We start from the raw sequence: 17,020 nt of genomic DNA, 5'->3' as shown, positions 1-17,020 counted from the left end.
TTAGCCGACTAGGGTGGTTAGCCTTTCCAACCACCGCATCCCATATTTCCCATCCGCTCCCACCCCACGAAAAACGAGCACGTTTAATCCTAAAATTTGAACGGGGCATAAAACAGTTTTGGCTTAACGCGAGCGTTGTGTGTGTGTGTGTGTGAGGGGGGGGGGTATATGTGAGCAATCAAAAAGATAATTTGTCTAGAAAATGTGTTGCCGGTGAAATCGTCTACCCCCCCCCCCCCCCTTAAAAAGTTGAGCGGATGAACGGGCATTACGATCCCGTCGTCATCGCTCCTGCGGAACGTTTTATTATCATTTTTCGCGGTAGAAAGATGAGAGGGAGAGAACGAAAGAGCGAGATGCAAAACATGGTGCCGCACGATGGCGCAACTAGTCTGCGAATTTGCATTAAAATTATATTATGACCTATATCTCTCTCTCGTATGAACTTTAGATGCAAGTGTAATTTTTCACCAAAAGTTCGCAGAATAAAAAAAAAAAAAAAAAGAAAGAAAAAGAGAATAAATCGCATCTGGAATATCAAAGTTTTCTCTACCTTCAACTGCCATTTAGGTAATACATTAATTCGGATAAAAATAATTCGTTTTCCAACCGAAAATGTAATTTTCGTTACTCCTCGATTTGTCGCATCTTTACCGTGACATAATAATTGTAACATTATACATGTATAGTATGATACTATTGAAGAATAATTTAACAATCAAGGAAAGATTGCGTATAAAGCATATAACAAATTAGTTTATTCGGCACAGATTTAAGCTCGAAATGTATACTGAACACGCAGAGCGAAAGCGCCGACGGTATCGGATTCGTGCAAAGCATCGAGTGTTGGGTATTTTTTAATTTTATTTATTAACGTTTTTTTTTTTCTTTTTTTCTTAACCATCAGATTACAGAACTCTAATACAAACTATAGTAGTTTTAGTTATACACGCCACTTGAGATATTTAAGCGCTAAATATGCATTCAATTCATATTTTATACACCTTATTGTTAGTGTACATGCACAATACATCGCTTACAGGACGACGACGTAAAAGTGCGACTCGCTCTCGGTCATTTATTTTCTCCATTACGACAACCGGCTGGTGGCGGTGTTTTATACATACCTAGGTATGTACAATACTGCACAGGATATAGATATCAATGTATATGTTTGGCAGGTACAGAGAAAGTACGTCTCGGGGGAAGAATAAGCATGACGCGATGAAGAGAGTAATATCGACTGATTAATTCAAGAATATACAACTCGAGAGCGGCGCACTTTTCTCCCCGATTGAGTTTAAATTACATTTCCTGCCGGTAAACAGAGGGGGAGAAATTGAGGGTGATGGTTTTATCGGTAGCGCATAACAATACGTAAACAACTATATTTAATTGAATAATAACGATCTGCAGTAACGACGAAATGATATTCAGACGTCGATCGCGATGAAATTAACGACGACTTTCGACATTTGTTGCTACATTCAGGATACATCTGCGTGTAACGTCATTGAATTTGTGGTCTATGTACAAATTTTTAAACAGACGCAGTCGGCTTAAAACGTATTAACGACTTTGAATTATTCTGCTTTGTATTCAGAATGAGAAAAGTTTACATAGGAAAATGAAAAACGAATAACTGCACGGTAACATTTTGCAGAGCATCAAACTCGCATTCGTATGCATGCAAGCGCTGAGACAGGGAGGGAGGTGAGGAGATTTTTGACCGATCGACATCATCACGTTTCGGACGAATCGTTGCCGCTGCAGAGATCTTCATATCTTGAATTGGTTAAACAACATTCACTGAATACACATCGTTACCGCTATGCGAGAAAAGTATACACGTCAAATAATTCAGTTCCATTAGTCAATCAAACCAATTTGCGCCAATTTTTCATCCGCCCCTCTCAACGTCAACCTCGCCGACTCGGTTGAGCCACTCGCGAATTAACTTGTCAAAACTCACAGACGTCCTCTCGAGACTATACGCAGAGTGATGAGGAGTCATGACCACGGTCTGTTGAATTTCTTGAGGAAATTGAATTTCGTGATTGATCAGATCGATGTGCGACGCTCAAAAAGGAATTTAACGATAATACCGTAAAAAATGATCATACGTAATGATTGTTCGTCAAAATAGCAATTTCTTGGATCACCGACGATGAATAATACCTATAGAAGTATAAGTGAATACCAACGACTTTATTGGTGGAGAAAAAGAAGCTTCGTGTAGAAACGCTCTGATTTATACTGATATCAATTTAACGCGTTGGTTGATCAGTGATCAATATTCGTTACTCAATAATATCCTTCATCAAGATGAGCTCTTTTTTCAGCAACACGATTCTAATCGATTCCATTCCGAAATTAAATTTGCTTAGTCAATTTATGGAATTCGTGATTAAAGACCTACAGCAATAACGCGTATATAACATTGCAACCCGTTTGCGAGTTTTGGAAGTTCACGTCAGGGTTTGCATTCGACCGAACAGACGCACAATGGCCTGCTCAAATTCCGATGAAAATCAGTAAAATGGCAAGTTTTAAAGATCGTGGTATCGATAATTCAATCGGATGGTTGCGTCAAGAGGAATCGAGTAAACGCATTCTTCTATAAAAATTCATTCCTACTATATTTTAAAAATATCAACATTAACGAAAGAACATGATTGCGAAGTTCACGGTGTTATCGAAAAATAAAATATCAGACGGTCCGAGCAATACTAAAGTTCACAAATAACCAAATCATATCCCAGCGACAGTTGATCTCCGGATTTAATAATCGCGCACTTCGTCAGACGATCGTCGTCGCGTATGGTTGAATATAAATCAACAAGCTGCTCATCTGCTGCGCGAAGAGGCTGCTAGACGAGATGAGGAGAATTCGCGTTCCTCCCGAGCACCCCTAAAACCCATATCGGTTAACGTACAAGAAGGTGGGTAAATAGATGCTCATATCGAAGAGGGTCAGACTAGGTGAGGTTAGGTTGGGTGAGGCGAGGTTAGATGGCACGGTGCTCCTCTTGAACGGATACGTCGTTATGTATTAATATCCGACGACCAGGTCCGTTAGCCCTGGCAAAGGCTTATCCGAGGTTGCCAGTGAGTGAGTTCGAGGCGGGTTTCGAGCTGCTGCAACCCATCGGGAAACGATACTAACTCTTTAACAGCACCGGGGTTATACCTATAGTATATAAAGTACTGCTACACCTCCGTGGCTGTAAATTACCGGCGCGTTAACTCGCTCCTCTCTTTCTACCGCGATCAACTTTTTCGAGGCACACATTTTCATCCTCTTTCTTTTCTTACAGATACCCGCTCTTATAATACGCGTTTCTTCCTGTTCCGTCTTGCTGATGCTATACCTTTTTCCTCATCCCGTTCCTGCAGACGTTGCGTTGATTATTACACGGGGTAAAAACCAGAGTAACAGAAGTAACGCGATGAGAATAAATGTAATAAGAACAACAGTGCAAGTTCAAAACAGAACTAGAAGGAGATACATACCGAATCATAGATGAAGCTGAAGCTAGCAGCCAGATTTAGCAGCATAAACGTTTTAAACTTTTTGGAAACCGAAAAACTGTTGATCAGTTTTATCCTCATCGTTCTACAAAAGTATCCGGGGTTCAAGGTATTTCACAAATTTTTAATTTTCGGCCTTCACTGCCTTATCCGAATGAACATTGAAACGTTTCGCTGATAATTCTGGCTGCTAGCTTCGGCCTCGTAAATCATAGCCATACGGATCGGGTAAGTACAATTAAAATATAAAAAACGCTTGAAATCCGTGGTTTTCGGTAGTTCTCAGCTAATTCTTGTTATTATACCACGCAATATATATAAAATTTACTTACATAAATTTGTTACGTATACATACACACACACACACACACACACACACACACATATATATATATATATATATATAAACTAGCGTAGGAAACAGATGGAAATACAAGACGCGACATGCTAGGATAACAAATCCGATGAACCATGCCCGAATTCCGCCACGGTCCTCCGTTTCTAATTCTCCTACAGCTGCTGCTGCTGCTGCTGCATCGGGCATCGGTGCCCGGCATATCTCCGATCGTTGTTCGGTTGATTTGAAAGAAAAAAAAAAAAAGCAATAAACAAATAAATAAAGGGAAAAGAAGAAACTTCGGACTTCTCCTTCTCGGAAGACATCGTGAAATCGCTTTTTATTTAATCCTCGGTCCAGAGCTAATGCTCGCGTACCTTATGTACCACCAACGTTCTCACGACAACCAGAGGTGGACGAACCAACGTTGGATCGGATGGACGGATGGTCGAGCAGCGGTGCATCCGCGGTTGAACGCGCGATCTCGAGGATAGAAAGTAAGCAACAAACCGCCCGCGATAGGCTCGACTGAACTCGCACGGCCAACAACCGACCGACCATCCCATCCATCCATCCATCCATCCATCCATCCATCCCTAGGTCTCGATCTCCGAATCTAGGCTTCATCCGACTTATCTATCGCCATCATCTGTACACACCTATACCTACGCGATATTCCGTTGAAAAAATGCCCGACTTGTTTCTTCGAGGGTTATTATTCCGTATGGGTGCGAGTTTCGGGTAAGGGTAAAAAAAAAAACTAGAATTTACGACTGATAAAAGGGTCAGAATACCGAATTTTCATAGACGCGAAAATATTATTCATAAAACTTAAAAATGTGGAGAGTGATGAATTCGGACGATTCTACAGTTCAACATCCTACGTTCTGACCTTGTTATTCTTCACTTCTTCATACTTCTACTCTCAACATTCTTAAATTCTATAAATTGAGTTTTCACTTCTTCAAAAATTCGATATTCCGGCCCTTCAATTTTGTGATCTTTCTATATCTTCACCCCCACCCACGAGTTTCAACCTGACATAAACGAATCGGTTATAGTTGTTACAATTTGTAATAATTCTGCGGGAGATAAAAATTTTACGCGAATACGACATCCTTCTACCTTCGAGTTCCAGAAGTGGAAAAGAATATAATACAGCGGCAGCGGTTGAGTTACAGCGGCAGAAACAACAGGTATTCGACAGGAGGAGCGGAAAGAACACAGCTACAACATAGGTCGAAACTAGTGAGCAGAAAATGAGCAGTAGGCGAGTGCGACGAGGACGATAATTTGCGTGTGATTTCAACCAAACGCGAGAACAAAAGCCTCGTTCCTTTTAAATTGACCAAGAAAATTACCCGTCTTGTATACTTATCTCCCTCTCCCGCCGTTCTATTGTGTGTTGAAATATATACATATCTAGCAGTGTAGTGTTTACACGTAATTTCTACAGTACATGGTGGATGCACGCACGCCCAGAATAATTATTAATACTTTGGCAGGAATTAAGTATTTTCCCGTTCTTCTTTTTTCCCCCTTATTTCTCTCTCGCATCATATTCTTTTTCTTCCCCTCTCACTTATTCTGAAGGAATAAAAAAACGCGACGATATTACTCACAGGACAATAGATTTTTTCTTTTTTTCGTGTAAATAAACGCTGATTTTCTCGCCCGTGATATTTGAGTAGTCTTATTAAGATTTCACGTCAATGACCGTAGAAGTAAGTGTAGTTTTTCGAAACTGGCTCTAATTATTTATTTTATCGACATTTTCACATATGACGGTAAAAAGCAATACTTAGATGAAACAGTCCATTTTTTTTCAATGTCTATAGTTTTTCAAAAAAAAAAAAAAAAAAAATACTACACAGCTCGGTAAAAAAATTACTTTTTTTCCACCCTGATTTTTACCGTGAATTAATTAGTGTTTGAGAACGTAAAATTTACGAATAAAATTATGATTATATTAGAAACCATCCCCTCCTTACAATACTATAATGATATAAAAATTAGGGCCAATCTAACATAATCATGATTTTATTCGTAAATTCTACGTTCTCAAACACCAAAAATCAATGGCGACAAAAAAAAAATTCTTATTCTTGTTGATCTATGTAATCGATCACTTCCTAGAGACAACCGTGATATACGATACACGTAACAACAGGTGTAGAGCGGATAAGTGTTTGTGTATGCTCTAAGCCGCGGAACAGAAAAAATTCTCTCTACAAGATAACGGACGTGGGACGCAACGTCTTGCGTGTATGCATACGGATCTTTTACCGACGATTCACGCGTTCCTCGAATTTTCAGCGATCCTTCTTCTCTTCTGCTTTTCATCCTTTTTCCTGTATTCCTATCCAGCAGGCACAACTTTGCATTTTCTTACGGGGAACATCTGCCTGCGAGGAAAAGGGGAGTGAGGAGACGAAGGAGGAGGAGGAACGTAAAAAGAAATACGTCGAGCTAGCGAACGAACGTCGTTCGGGTCGCGCGCCGTTGACGTATTTATAGTCCGATAATATTTCAGGACTCGGGCTTAACGACGCGTAGTGCTAATGCTGCGCTTATGCATATGCGTGCTCTATGGAGAAGGTTGTACGGACGTAGAATTGCCGGGTTCGTATTGCACGGATAGATGCAGCGTACGTCATATACGTGTACGCTGTACGTGACACGAGCGCTGGGGATTAATCTTGGGGAAAAAGTGTGAAAGAAAGAGTGATGCTCATTTTGACAAGGAAAAAAGTGACTCGGAAATAAATAACTCGTATAACGTTCTACATTCACCGCCGCGCATTCGTCGTTACGCTTGAAATCAAGATTCCATACGTAGCTGCAGTATGTACACGTTTGATATTCGATAACAATTTTCTCGCATCTCATAGCACTGGCGTAATTTTTAATGTTACAACATATTTGAGTTGGGATGTAGAATTTTGAGAGTAAGAATTAGCGACGTTGCATGTAAACCAAACTGCTTTGGACCATGAGCCAACCCTCAAACTTCCCTTTCTTACACTGCAGGTTACAAGTTCTTGGAGAAAAAAAAAGAATAACGTATAATACGTGTTTCCGGCTAAAAATTAAAATTCGTGATTCACGATTTTAAAACCCTCGGATATCATATTACGTGAAAATATGTTGATTTTTTTTTATTTTGAACCACTCTAATGGATCCACCATTACAAATTTGGGAAGTCTGATCTTGGACCTGAAAAACCTCCGCCTATCAATTTCTAACAAAATAGGAATATTTTTAGATTTTTCTCCACCATTTTGGATTTCTCAGTTCGTCTTCAGATTCGCGATCAGCCACCCAACAAACTGACGAGTATATTAATCTTCGTTAAAATCCAAATGTCTTTAGTTTTTTTTTTCTTCAGCTTATTGAATAAAAAAAAATTTTAATTTCGCAAATCTGACCTTAGATTCGTGGTTAGCGATCCAAAACACTTCATCGTACGAAATGCATTCATCCATTCTCAAGATATCATCATTTTTATTTCATTTTTTGGAATCTTGTTATTTAAATACTCGAAATAGTACGAAACTGATCAAAGCAAAAATCTAATCAATTCTATGTTTAAAAAAGCCACGTCGATTGAGAAAAAAAATCATTGGATCCGGTAACTCGTTCTCGAGATATCTTCGGATAAAAAAAATTGACAACATACGTACATTCATACATACACGTAGGCATCTATCTGACAATGATTGGAGGTGATTCTCTAAACTTCAACCCGTAGAGATCTGGTGAAAACTGAAAATTTCATATTTGTGTTCGTTACAATAACTTCCTTTTTTCTCTAAAAACAGAGAAACGAGAAGATAAAAATATTGACTCCGATCGAATGACGTCGTTCCAGAAGCATAAAAAGAAACAGAGTGAGTGTGAAAAGTGAGAAAATTGGGACGCCTAACCGACGACACCATCGGAGCTGTGGAATATGAACGCATACGTATGCATACCCTTTTCTCTTCCGCTTCTTCTTCGCTTCACTTCTCCTCTTCTCCGCCCCTGCAGCAGGCCATACATATTCAGGACCCGCAGCCACCTTGTGTGCGTTTATACACACGAAGCACGTGCGGCGCGCGAAGCGAACAGACGGCCTGACCCCCAGTCACCAGGTACTTGAACCGCTCGAGATCTCTCGGATTCGCCGTTACAGCCAGCAGAGCTATCCACGGTCGAAGGTTGGAAGGGAATAAAGATTCGCCTATAACCTGACCCAACGAGCGGCTGCATATCCCTCCCTCACCTTCGTCTACGAAGGTACGAAACCCTCCCGCGCAGTCCAACGGACCATAACGTAATATCGAGTTTTCCTCATCTTTTCTCTCTCTCTTCCTTGCCCAACTTCGCTTATTGGCCGACCGCTGGGGCATAAATGGGGCTTCCGAATGTAGTCCCGCGTATAAGTATACACATCACATGGGCACCTACCTACCACCTAACCTCCGGATGGCTAAAGGTTCGCGGGGGTTTCGCTCGATGAGCCGTATTATGGGTAGTACATATACTCGAGGACCGGCCTGCCAAGCGCTCTTCGTCACAACCGAGTCACCTATACCGAGTTTCCTCGTCGTTTTATTAGTTTTATTCGTTTTATTCGTTTTATTCGTTTTATTAGTATTATTCCCGACGACGACGACCATCGCCTATGGACATCGGACACAAATCGAGCCGAGCCGTTGATATGAGCTTCGCTCAAGGAATGGCCGCTAGCTCACCTCACCCCCGCCCCGCGCAGCAATTTTTCCCGATCGAAGGGAGGACGAAGAAAATTGCGGCTCCTCGCTAAATCGTCCCATCTACTTGTCGCGGTATAAAAGTGCGGCTTTGCGCGAAACCCGGGATGGGTTGGTTTAGTATACTTTTATCTCCTCTCGATATCCCACGGGTGTGGATAGGTCTAAGGTACTGCTGCGTGTTACGTATAACTCTCCTAGGTATGGATGTGATATATGTGTCTGGACGTCTGGCCGCTGCTCGACGCGTTTGACACGGCTCCCTTACGATTCGGCGGATATAAAAATTTCAGCCAAACCTTTGACCCGAAGAATTATGACTGGATATTGGAAACAACAAGGTTCTTCGTGCCAGACAAATCGAACCAAATACCTTCGACTCGACGTAAATTTGCGAGAATAAGAAAAAGTTCATTGATTCACGTAAACACGCACTAGTGTATTATACCTATGTACAAATAAAATTTTATCGCTTCAAGGACTGGATGAATTTTGTGGGTCAAGTCACGCAATTTTGATTTGAAATTTTGTGTTGAGCATATACACGTTGAAAATTCTTATCGATATCATCGTTTCATTCTCTGATACATAAATACTGATAATCGAGTGAACGCGACACGTAGAAAAAAATGGCTTCTATGGATTACAGGCAGATTTTTTAAATTGCCATTATAAATCAATGAAAAATTGAAAGATCCCATCAAACACCATATTTGGTGCAATTACAAAATAAAAAAAAAAAATAAAAAAACTGCAGTTATTTGCTAAAATTCCCTAGCATCCCCGTGTCAAACAAAATCCCCGGACAATTCCGGATTTGAAAAAAAATTTCCAATCGAACGGACAAGACCCTGAGCGTGCACGAAATTTGCCCGTTTTTCTTCTCTTTTCCAATTTTCGAGTAAATCATCGTTCGGAAATTGCCTCTACCTCGATTGACTATACTATAGAGTATAGTGAGTACAGCACACAGCGATCATCGCTATCGAATTTTCACCTACATCCTCCTCTGCTGATCAGCGGCGTTGACCATACGCGCCGATGAAGCAATATCCAATTACGAATTATCGATACCACCACCGTCCGTACCGTGTACTCGCTGTTCGAACGAATCGCTCGACAAAATTTGGCCAACATCTGTGGACCAGGAACCGCGGTCGATAAACGAATCCGTCATTTCGTTATGCATATATACATATACCCATGCACGTGTCCAAAAAAGCTACCGTGTAATACGCGATGACGAGCAGCAGTAAGGATCCCATGAAATTGCCAGAAAACTGTTGGAAAAATTTGAAATCCCATCGAAAGCGTGGATTGTTATAAAGAATATTTATACACGACGTATTAATATACCTGCAGTAATTAGCAGCGGTATAAAATTATGTATTAATGGGAGACTCGCGGTGTTTTCGAACCGATTCGTCCTGTTTGAGGTAAAAAAATCATGGTCGGCCGTAAAACAAACGAGTCTAGCGCGCAGTCGTGCGCAGAAGCGATTATATTCGGTGTTTGTTTATTATTCCATCCAGGGTAGGGGGGTTAAATCCTTTTATCCCGAAACTCGGCGCTCCGACAAAATCGGGATACCTTCGCGATCCGCGCACGTCCCAGTTTCATCCCGCGGCTACACGCCACCCACCCTCACCCACCCTCACCCACCCACGCATTCACTCTCACTCACGCACGCCGCGAGCATGCCTTCGCCTCCAGAGTCTGTCTGGCGCAGACCTCCGAACCATTATACGCCGCTACGCTTATGTTATACGTATTTTGACAATGGGGACCTACTGTGTTTTCTAAACAGCCTCCGCGGCGTAACCAAGGGTATATTTCTTAAGCCAGAACTAACGAAGGTTACAAACGTTCAGAATTAACCGCATGAATGTAAAACTCATGCCCAAATGCTCTCTCTTGCTGTACACATAACCGTTACGCTAAATATTATTCAACAACGCGTGAACGCTGTTTCTGAGATGAGGTTAAACTCTCTAGCGTTAATGTAACGGTTTGAGAAATTTTGAGGTATAAAAAAATATGGTTTAACGTTACGAGATTATCAGTAATATAATACTCATATTTTTTTCAAATTCTCAACTCGATCAAGGTCGTTTTCAAATTGCAAAATAGCGTTCCTTTTCTTCTTCAATTTTTCGTCACGTTAACGTTACTATAGTGAACCTCGTATTGTAATTAGCTTTAACAGATCCCACGTAGAATATCTATAATGTAGCAACGCGCACGACGCGAAGTTAAAGAAATCCGAGGAGAAATCATAATTGTCACGTATCAACTTTTTTCTCTAACCCTTTTCATTTCGTTTTTCTTTCTTTCTTCTTCTTCTCGTTTTCTTAACACAGAGGACAACATTTTTAGCTTACGTCAATATACACATTGACGAATGTGTTCTTGTTCAGGATTAGTGTGCAGTGCACGTGCGGTACAATATTGCATTTTGTTGACACTGCGCGCATCTACACGTACACATACACTATATTATGCGTATATAATACACACACACGCTCGGGTAACGCATATAAATCCCGTCCACCGCATAAACCCCATTTATCTATGATGCACGCTATATCTGGGTATTTATGCAGTGTGCCAACACGCGAGTATACCTACAACGTTTACGACTCGTATTGTAGGATTGCGTGTGTCCGTTCAGGTACCGCATGCGCATACCTTACAGAACGAGAGAAGAGAGAGAAACGGAGATGAGAAGAGGAATGAAAGAGAGGCTGGCTGATGCAGGCAAGGGTGGGAAAGGGAGAGGAGGAGAAGAAGAGGAAGAAAAAAGAGACGAAGGAGGGAGAGAGATATAGAGAGAGAGAGAGAGAGAGAGAGAGGGAGAGAGAAGGAGAGGCGGCGAAGACGCGGAGTGAGTAACATATACACCTGTGCCTCGGAAAGCAGGTTTCACGGATTAGTACAGCTTCGGAGCTTCGTTCACTCGTCGCCGGAGCTTGTTCACCTTCCTGGCTGGTTGCTGCTTGCCTGGCCGGCTGCCCGCTCGTGTTACCGGTCACGATTGTAACTAGCAAACCAACCAACCAACCCGGGGCGGGGAACAAAACCAATAAGTATAGTTTAGCCCCGTGTACATTCGTACGTTGGTTCGTGGTTATCCGCAGAATTTTTAAACAACCCTTTCGTCATCTGCTGCTGCTGCTGCTGCTTTGCCAGAACTGCAACCGCTACTACTTTTCTCTCGTTCTCTCTCTCTCTCTCTCTCTCTGTATCTCATTGTCAGTAGAGTAAGTATTGTAATTATTTCCTCCAAGGTAGAAGGGAATCCCTTAGCCGCATGTCGCGACCGCACACGACTACCTGCCGCCTGAAATGCAGTAACATAAAGGCGACTTTCGAATTACCGGACGGTGTGTAATATTGTTTGTACATTCAAATATTAGCCGCGCTGCTGCTGCAGCACGAACGCACGCACGCACGCACGCAGAGGATACGCGTGCTGTTCCGGCAAACAGAAACGGAGTGGTTGGTTAATTTCACACGTGAAGGCAACTTCATCTCCCGATCCGCAGTGTTCGGGCGAATACGATAAAGATGCATGTGCGTGGCGGTCAATTTTTATTTCCAACCTGGCTGACGAAAAGGGCCGCCTACAGTCTTGAGGAAGTATAACAGGAATATGCGAGTCAAGCGGTTCTCCGGTATTCGTCCACCGCCTAGACGGATGGACGTACTTTATACATTACGAAGCTTAAGTCGGGATCGTTAACGCAGCGAAATATCATAGAAACAATCATTATTGCGCAATTTTTTGATGTCTGAAGAAATTGGCTTTTTGAAATAAGAGTATGCTTTGTTTATCATGGTTTACTAAATTTCCGGACGTTGCTAAAGATGCGGAGTAACGTTTTTTCCTTCGTGCGTTGCAGCCTCTACGTGAACACGAGATTGAAGTTAGTAACGTTATCGTAACGAAACATTGGCGTATTATTCTTATTTTACAATGACTTTGAAGGAACTAAGTTTTTGAAATATGAGTATGGTTTGTTTCAACGCGATTTACTGAATTTCAGACAATTCCAAGATCGCAAAATCACGGTTTTTCCTCAACATGAATCGTTACGGCAAAATTACTAACTCCAATATGATGAAAACATAAACTTCAAAGTCACTATAAACTTGAAAAATAGTAATTTTTCGTCACGATAACGTTACTAACCTCAGCCTCGTATATGGTACGAACGTTATCCGGTATTTTCGTAGTTCCGATTTCAAATTCCGCTGTAAGCCCGGTTGAATTAATGTTTTCGTCCCCTCTCGCAGAATGGATATGTACGGATATCTGGTTACAGAGCGGGTGGATTTGTCGCATGGTTGAAAAATCATCGATAATATTATTGAGCGTCACCGGCTGACTCGGTGTGGTATAAAAAGTGAAAATAACACATAGGCAGAAAGTTATATCGGTCTTTGGAGTAATATAATTGTCAATCGATTCGTTTATATATATGACTGGCTGGGTGAAAAGACAGCAAGGCAAAAAAACGAGATCCTATATAAAAGAACTCGCGGATGGGGGAACTTTTGACAAGCCATCTCGACGAAATTGTGATGATATGAAAGTTTGGTAAATTGGTTCTCAATCGAGAGAGATATCGGGAATCAACTAAACCCCGCGGTGCGGCGGTCGTAGAAAATAACTCGAGGAATAAGAAAATTGATTTCGAGGCTACGTAGGTATATCGGGTGGAAAAATCACGAGATTTTTCATCAAACCTCCCAGTTCTCTCGGTTATCCAATAGCGGGACAAATATTTTTACCGCTTCGTTCATCGCGCGTAATATCTGCATGCTCTCAGAGTTGATATACCGTACACATAAATGTTTGACTTTCCCTCGACGACAAATATTATATTATGAAAGTATGTACGACGGAAACGAGCAGCAGCCGAGCGCCGGGCCACGTTGTGTGAATCTCTCTCCCTCTCTGTATCTTAAGATTTTCCGAAATCAGACACCAAAGAACACATATTATCTAAGCGTAACACACGTATCGCATTACGGTATCCGATCGTGATCCTGAACTTGACGCATCACGGCAAAGATTGATGTATCAGTTCCAACAATGTAACAGTATCCGTGTAAAGGAGAAGCAAAGATCCTTTTCGCCGAACGACACAACAACCGGCAGATACGTACGTGGGAGAGACACGTGCGCGTATTTTCATTCTCCTCGGGGCATTTGTTGTTATCGTTGCAATTACCCCTCGGGCAGGATCTTCGCGATGCGACTCGCAGACTTGTTTATTCGCCGGGCGGATTTCGCGCGGATGGTTATTTAGACGGAAGAGTGAACTCGCGATACTCGCCAAGTCGATTGAAGTTCAAACCGTGTGTTTTGGCGGAGCGTCGCGCGCTCGGCCAGTTTCGTCAATAACGCATCATCGCACGCACCTACCTATACGCACGGCACACGGACCAGTTAATCTTCGGGGTAAAGTGACTTTGTGACCGGGGAATGAATAATTGCCCAACCGAGTCCTTAAGACCCGAGTCGCACAGTGAATAATGTCAGCCGAGCCGTGTGTGCCGGAATAAATTTAGTAGACAAGGGACCTATATATTTCAAAAGATGCCTACTACCTAAACAGGCCCCACTATCCTCCCTGTGACAACGACGGGTTACAAAACTGACTTGTATTCTCATTCGTTCACAATATGAAAATCAACTCCCAGGAGCGCAGTAAAGTAAGTGAGCAAGTAACAACATCGGCGACAAAACGATTCAGCGACACGGATCGTGTGTTAATGCCCTCGATGAAAAGAAGTTGGCACGCGTTATGATTCCGGGATCGATATTCCTGCAAGATGCAACAACCCTTCAAGCTAATAGCGCGATACCACGTCATCTCCCCTGTATTCGTCAGGGGTAAGTTACACGTAAGCCTCACCGGCTTTTTTCTTTCCTCATTTCTCACTCCGGAATGTAAGACTCGGTCACGTTTTCCACCCACACACGGGCGGGCACGCACCCCCCCCCCCCCCCCCCCCCCACGCCGTAAATCAGATGCAACGATCTTGATTTCGCGGACACGGCATCGTGCCAACGGGGAAAACTGGCGTTCGAATAAATGGCAAAAAGAGGACGAAGGAGCAGGAAGGAAGAAGGGAAGGCAGAAGCGATACAACCACCACCATCACCACCTCCTCGTCCTCCTCGCCGCACAACCACGGTGCGTGCCTGCGTGCACCGTGCGTTCGATTCGTCACGGCTGAAAGTGAAGAGAATTATGTGATAAAACTTACCGCTTGATCGTTAGTAATCCAAAGAGAAGACGCGGAGGAACTGGGCCGAGAGTTTTGTCACATAAATCCACAGAAAATAGTCTTTATAAACTCAGGGTAGAGACAAAGAAAGCATAGCTGTCGCTAGCCAGCGAGACTTCCGCACACGAGACAGGGATTCCCCCGGCACTGACACACAACAATCCGGCAAACTCACTCCTCTCGATCACATCCCTATGAATCGCAATGTCATTCGTAGACGCCGATAAAAACGATCCCCTTCAACGCGGGGCTTGAAACGCGGTGTAACTCTATCTCCGTCGCCTCTGATTTCACCCCACGGCGGCCATTACTGTTCGCGAAGCGTGTTTTGTTTTTCCCACGAGCTGTTACTCCGTCTAGACGCCTGCCGCTGCCGCTCCTGCTGCCGATACGCCCGCTGTGAAGATGCGTACCCGACTGAAGAGGGCAATCGCCGGATACCTCTGTCAACCAAACAACCAATCAAAAGCCAGTTCGCCGGACGCCATATTGTTTCGCCCCGAACACAAAGGGCCGCGGAGCCGAAGACGGCCGAAAGGTTGTCGAGCCAACCAAGCGGCGCGCTCCGAGCGCACGCAGAATCTCTGTCCCCTCTGCCTTTCTGTTGGAGCGGACGGTGATCTCGCCTCTCATTGGTCGGGGCTTTATTTACGCCGGTGATGTTCATTTATTTTCACCCGCTAAACAACGAGGGGCAGGTAGAAAGAGCTTTTTTAACGAGCCTCGGCACCTCGGTCAAACAATAACGGCATTGTTTCGATAAGAGGTCGAGGATCGTATGAAAATGACCCGACTTTACTGATTTACCTTTACGGTCCACGATGAAATACTTTTATTTTATCGGTATATGCGGCTTATTTACCGCACTCACAATCGTACAACCGTACAACACGAGTTCTTTTCATATCGTTGAGTTTCAACCGGCTGGCGCACCAACGTTTGAAATTTGAATTAACGCTATGAAAACGACGTTAGATTATTCAACGCGATCTAATAAAGTACTTCGGGCATTGTGAATACTTACTTTTATTAATGGTGGAGTAATTCTGTCTTTGTAGATATGTTACACACCAGGAGCCAATGATTTGTTGTTGCAACGTGATTATACCTACACCAATTTATGATCATTGCTGATCTGAAGTTTGTGCTTCGATACTTTACAATAATATAACCCCATCTTACGGGCAATTATACTCCGAAAATTTCCCGAACTGAATATACCTTCGTCACACTTCTGTTGGGTATGACGTATTTTAAGGTCATCCCTCATTTTCCGTGTCTTTTTTTACCCCAGAGATGTAAACTTCTACCGGAGCTTGAACAATAACAGAGAGTTTTTTTAATGAGCCTCACTTCTTCAGTCCAACAATAACCTTCAGCATTCTTTGGTAGAAGAGTCAAAGGTCACATCAAATGGGTATTTGCTGGCTTAGGGCCTACCTACGAGAATACTGTATTAATAATCTTACATGAATAAACATTTTAGTTTCTGTTATACGAATTTTTCTTCTTCTTTTTACCAATTACAGAACAACGTTAAATATTTAAATTAGCCCAACACAAACGACAATAATTGTTTCAACGCGTTCCAATAAATCGACATTCACCAAAAATTATATCAATAGCTTGAAATATCGATCATCAATATTTCGACGATATATGGACCATCCCCGCGTAAACTTGCGCTTCGATAGTTTACAGCATTCGTATTCTTACTGCAACGGCAACGCAAAGCGCTGTGTATCTAGCTGCTTTACAAGTTTTACGTTCGAGATGTACTGGGTAATAAACACAGGCACGTATAACTCGACGCTATGCCAGGATTGCATCGTTGAAAATCTAACGCGCTAGTTCACTAGTAAGCACGCTATACGTATATACGCCTTGCGCCTACTCTTATCTTGAAATTCTTCAAATGGGCATTGAAATATCGTCTTTGCGGCATCGAATGCAGAGGGATCGTCGTCACGTCTGAACAATGGCGAAGAATTTACGCGCGGTTCGCGGAGCGTGACGGCCCGCTCGATGGGGTCGAATCACCGACAATATAATTCCCAAACCAAAAGCCGAAACTAGCGACGGATGCGAACCCTTCGC

The 17,020-nt window shown here is 42.6% G+C and overlaps 1 protein-coding gene across 3 annotated transcripts in view; it reads right to left on the bottom strand.

Moving 5' to 3' along the window:
- LOC124178724 (proline-rich transmembrane protein 4) overlaps nucleotides 1-15,345 on the bottom strand; it is an 87,912-nt gene extending 72,567 nt beyond the window's left edge. For all 3 annotated transcript variants that reach the window (XM_046562290.1, XM_046562300.1, XM_046562308.1), the window contains exon 1: nucleotides 14,903-15,345. The gene's annotated coding sequence lies outside the window, so the exon portion shown is untranslated. The remainder of the gene's footprint in view (nucleotides 1-14,902) is intronic.
- Between the last annotated feature and the right edge of the window lie 1,675 nt (nucleotides 15,346-17,020).

The sequence above is a fragment of the Neodiprion fabricii genome, chromosome 1, assembly GCF_021155785.1.
Source record: "Neodiprion fabricii isolate iyNeoFabr1 chromosome 1, iyNeoFabr1.1, whole genome shotgun sequence".
Classification (NCBI taxonomy): Eukaryota; Metazoa; Arthropoda; class Insecta; order Hymenoptera; family Diprionidae; genus Neodiprion; species Neodiprion fabricii.
The sequence above is the reverse complement of the archived record's forward strand: the minus strand, read 5'-3'. Positions and strand labels throughout refer to the sequence as shown.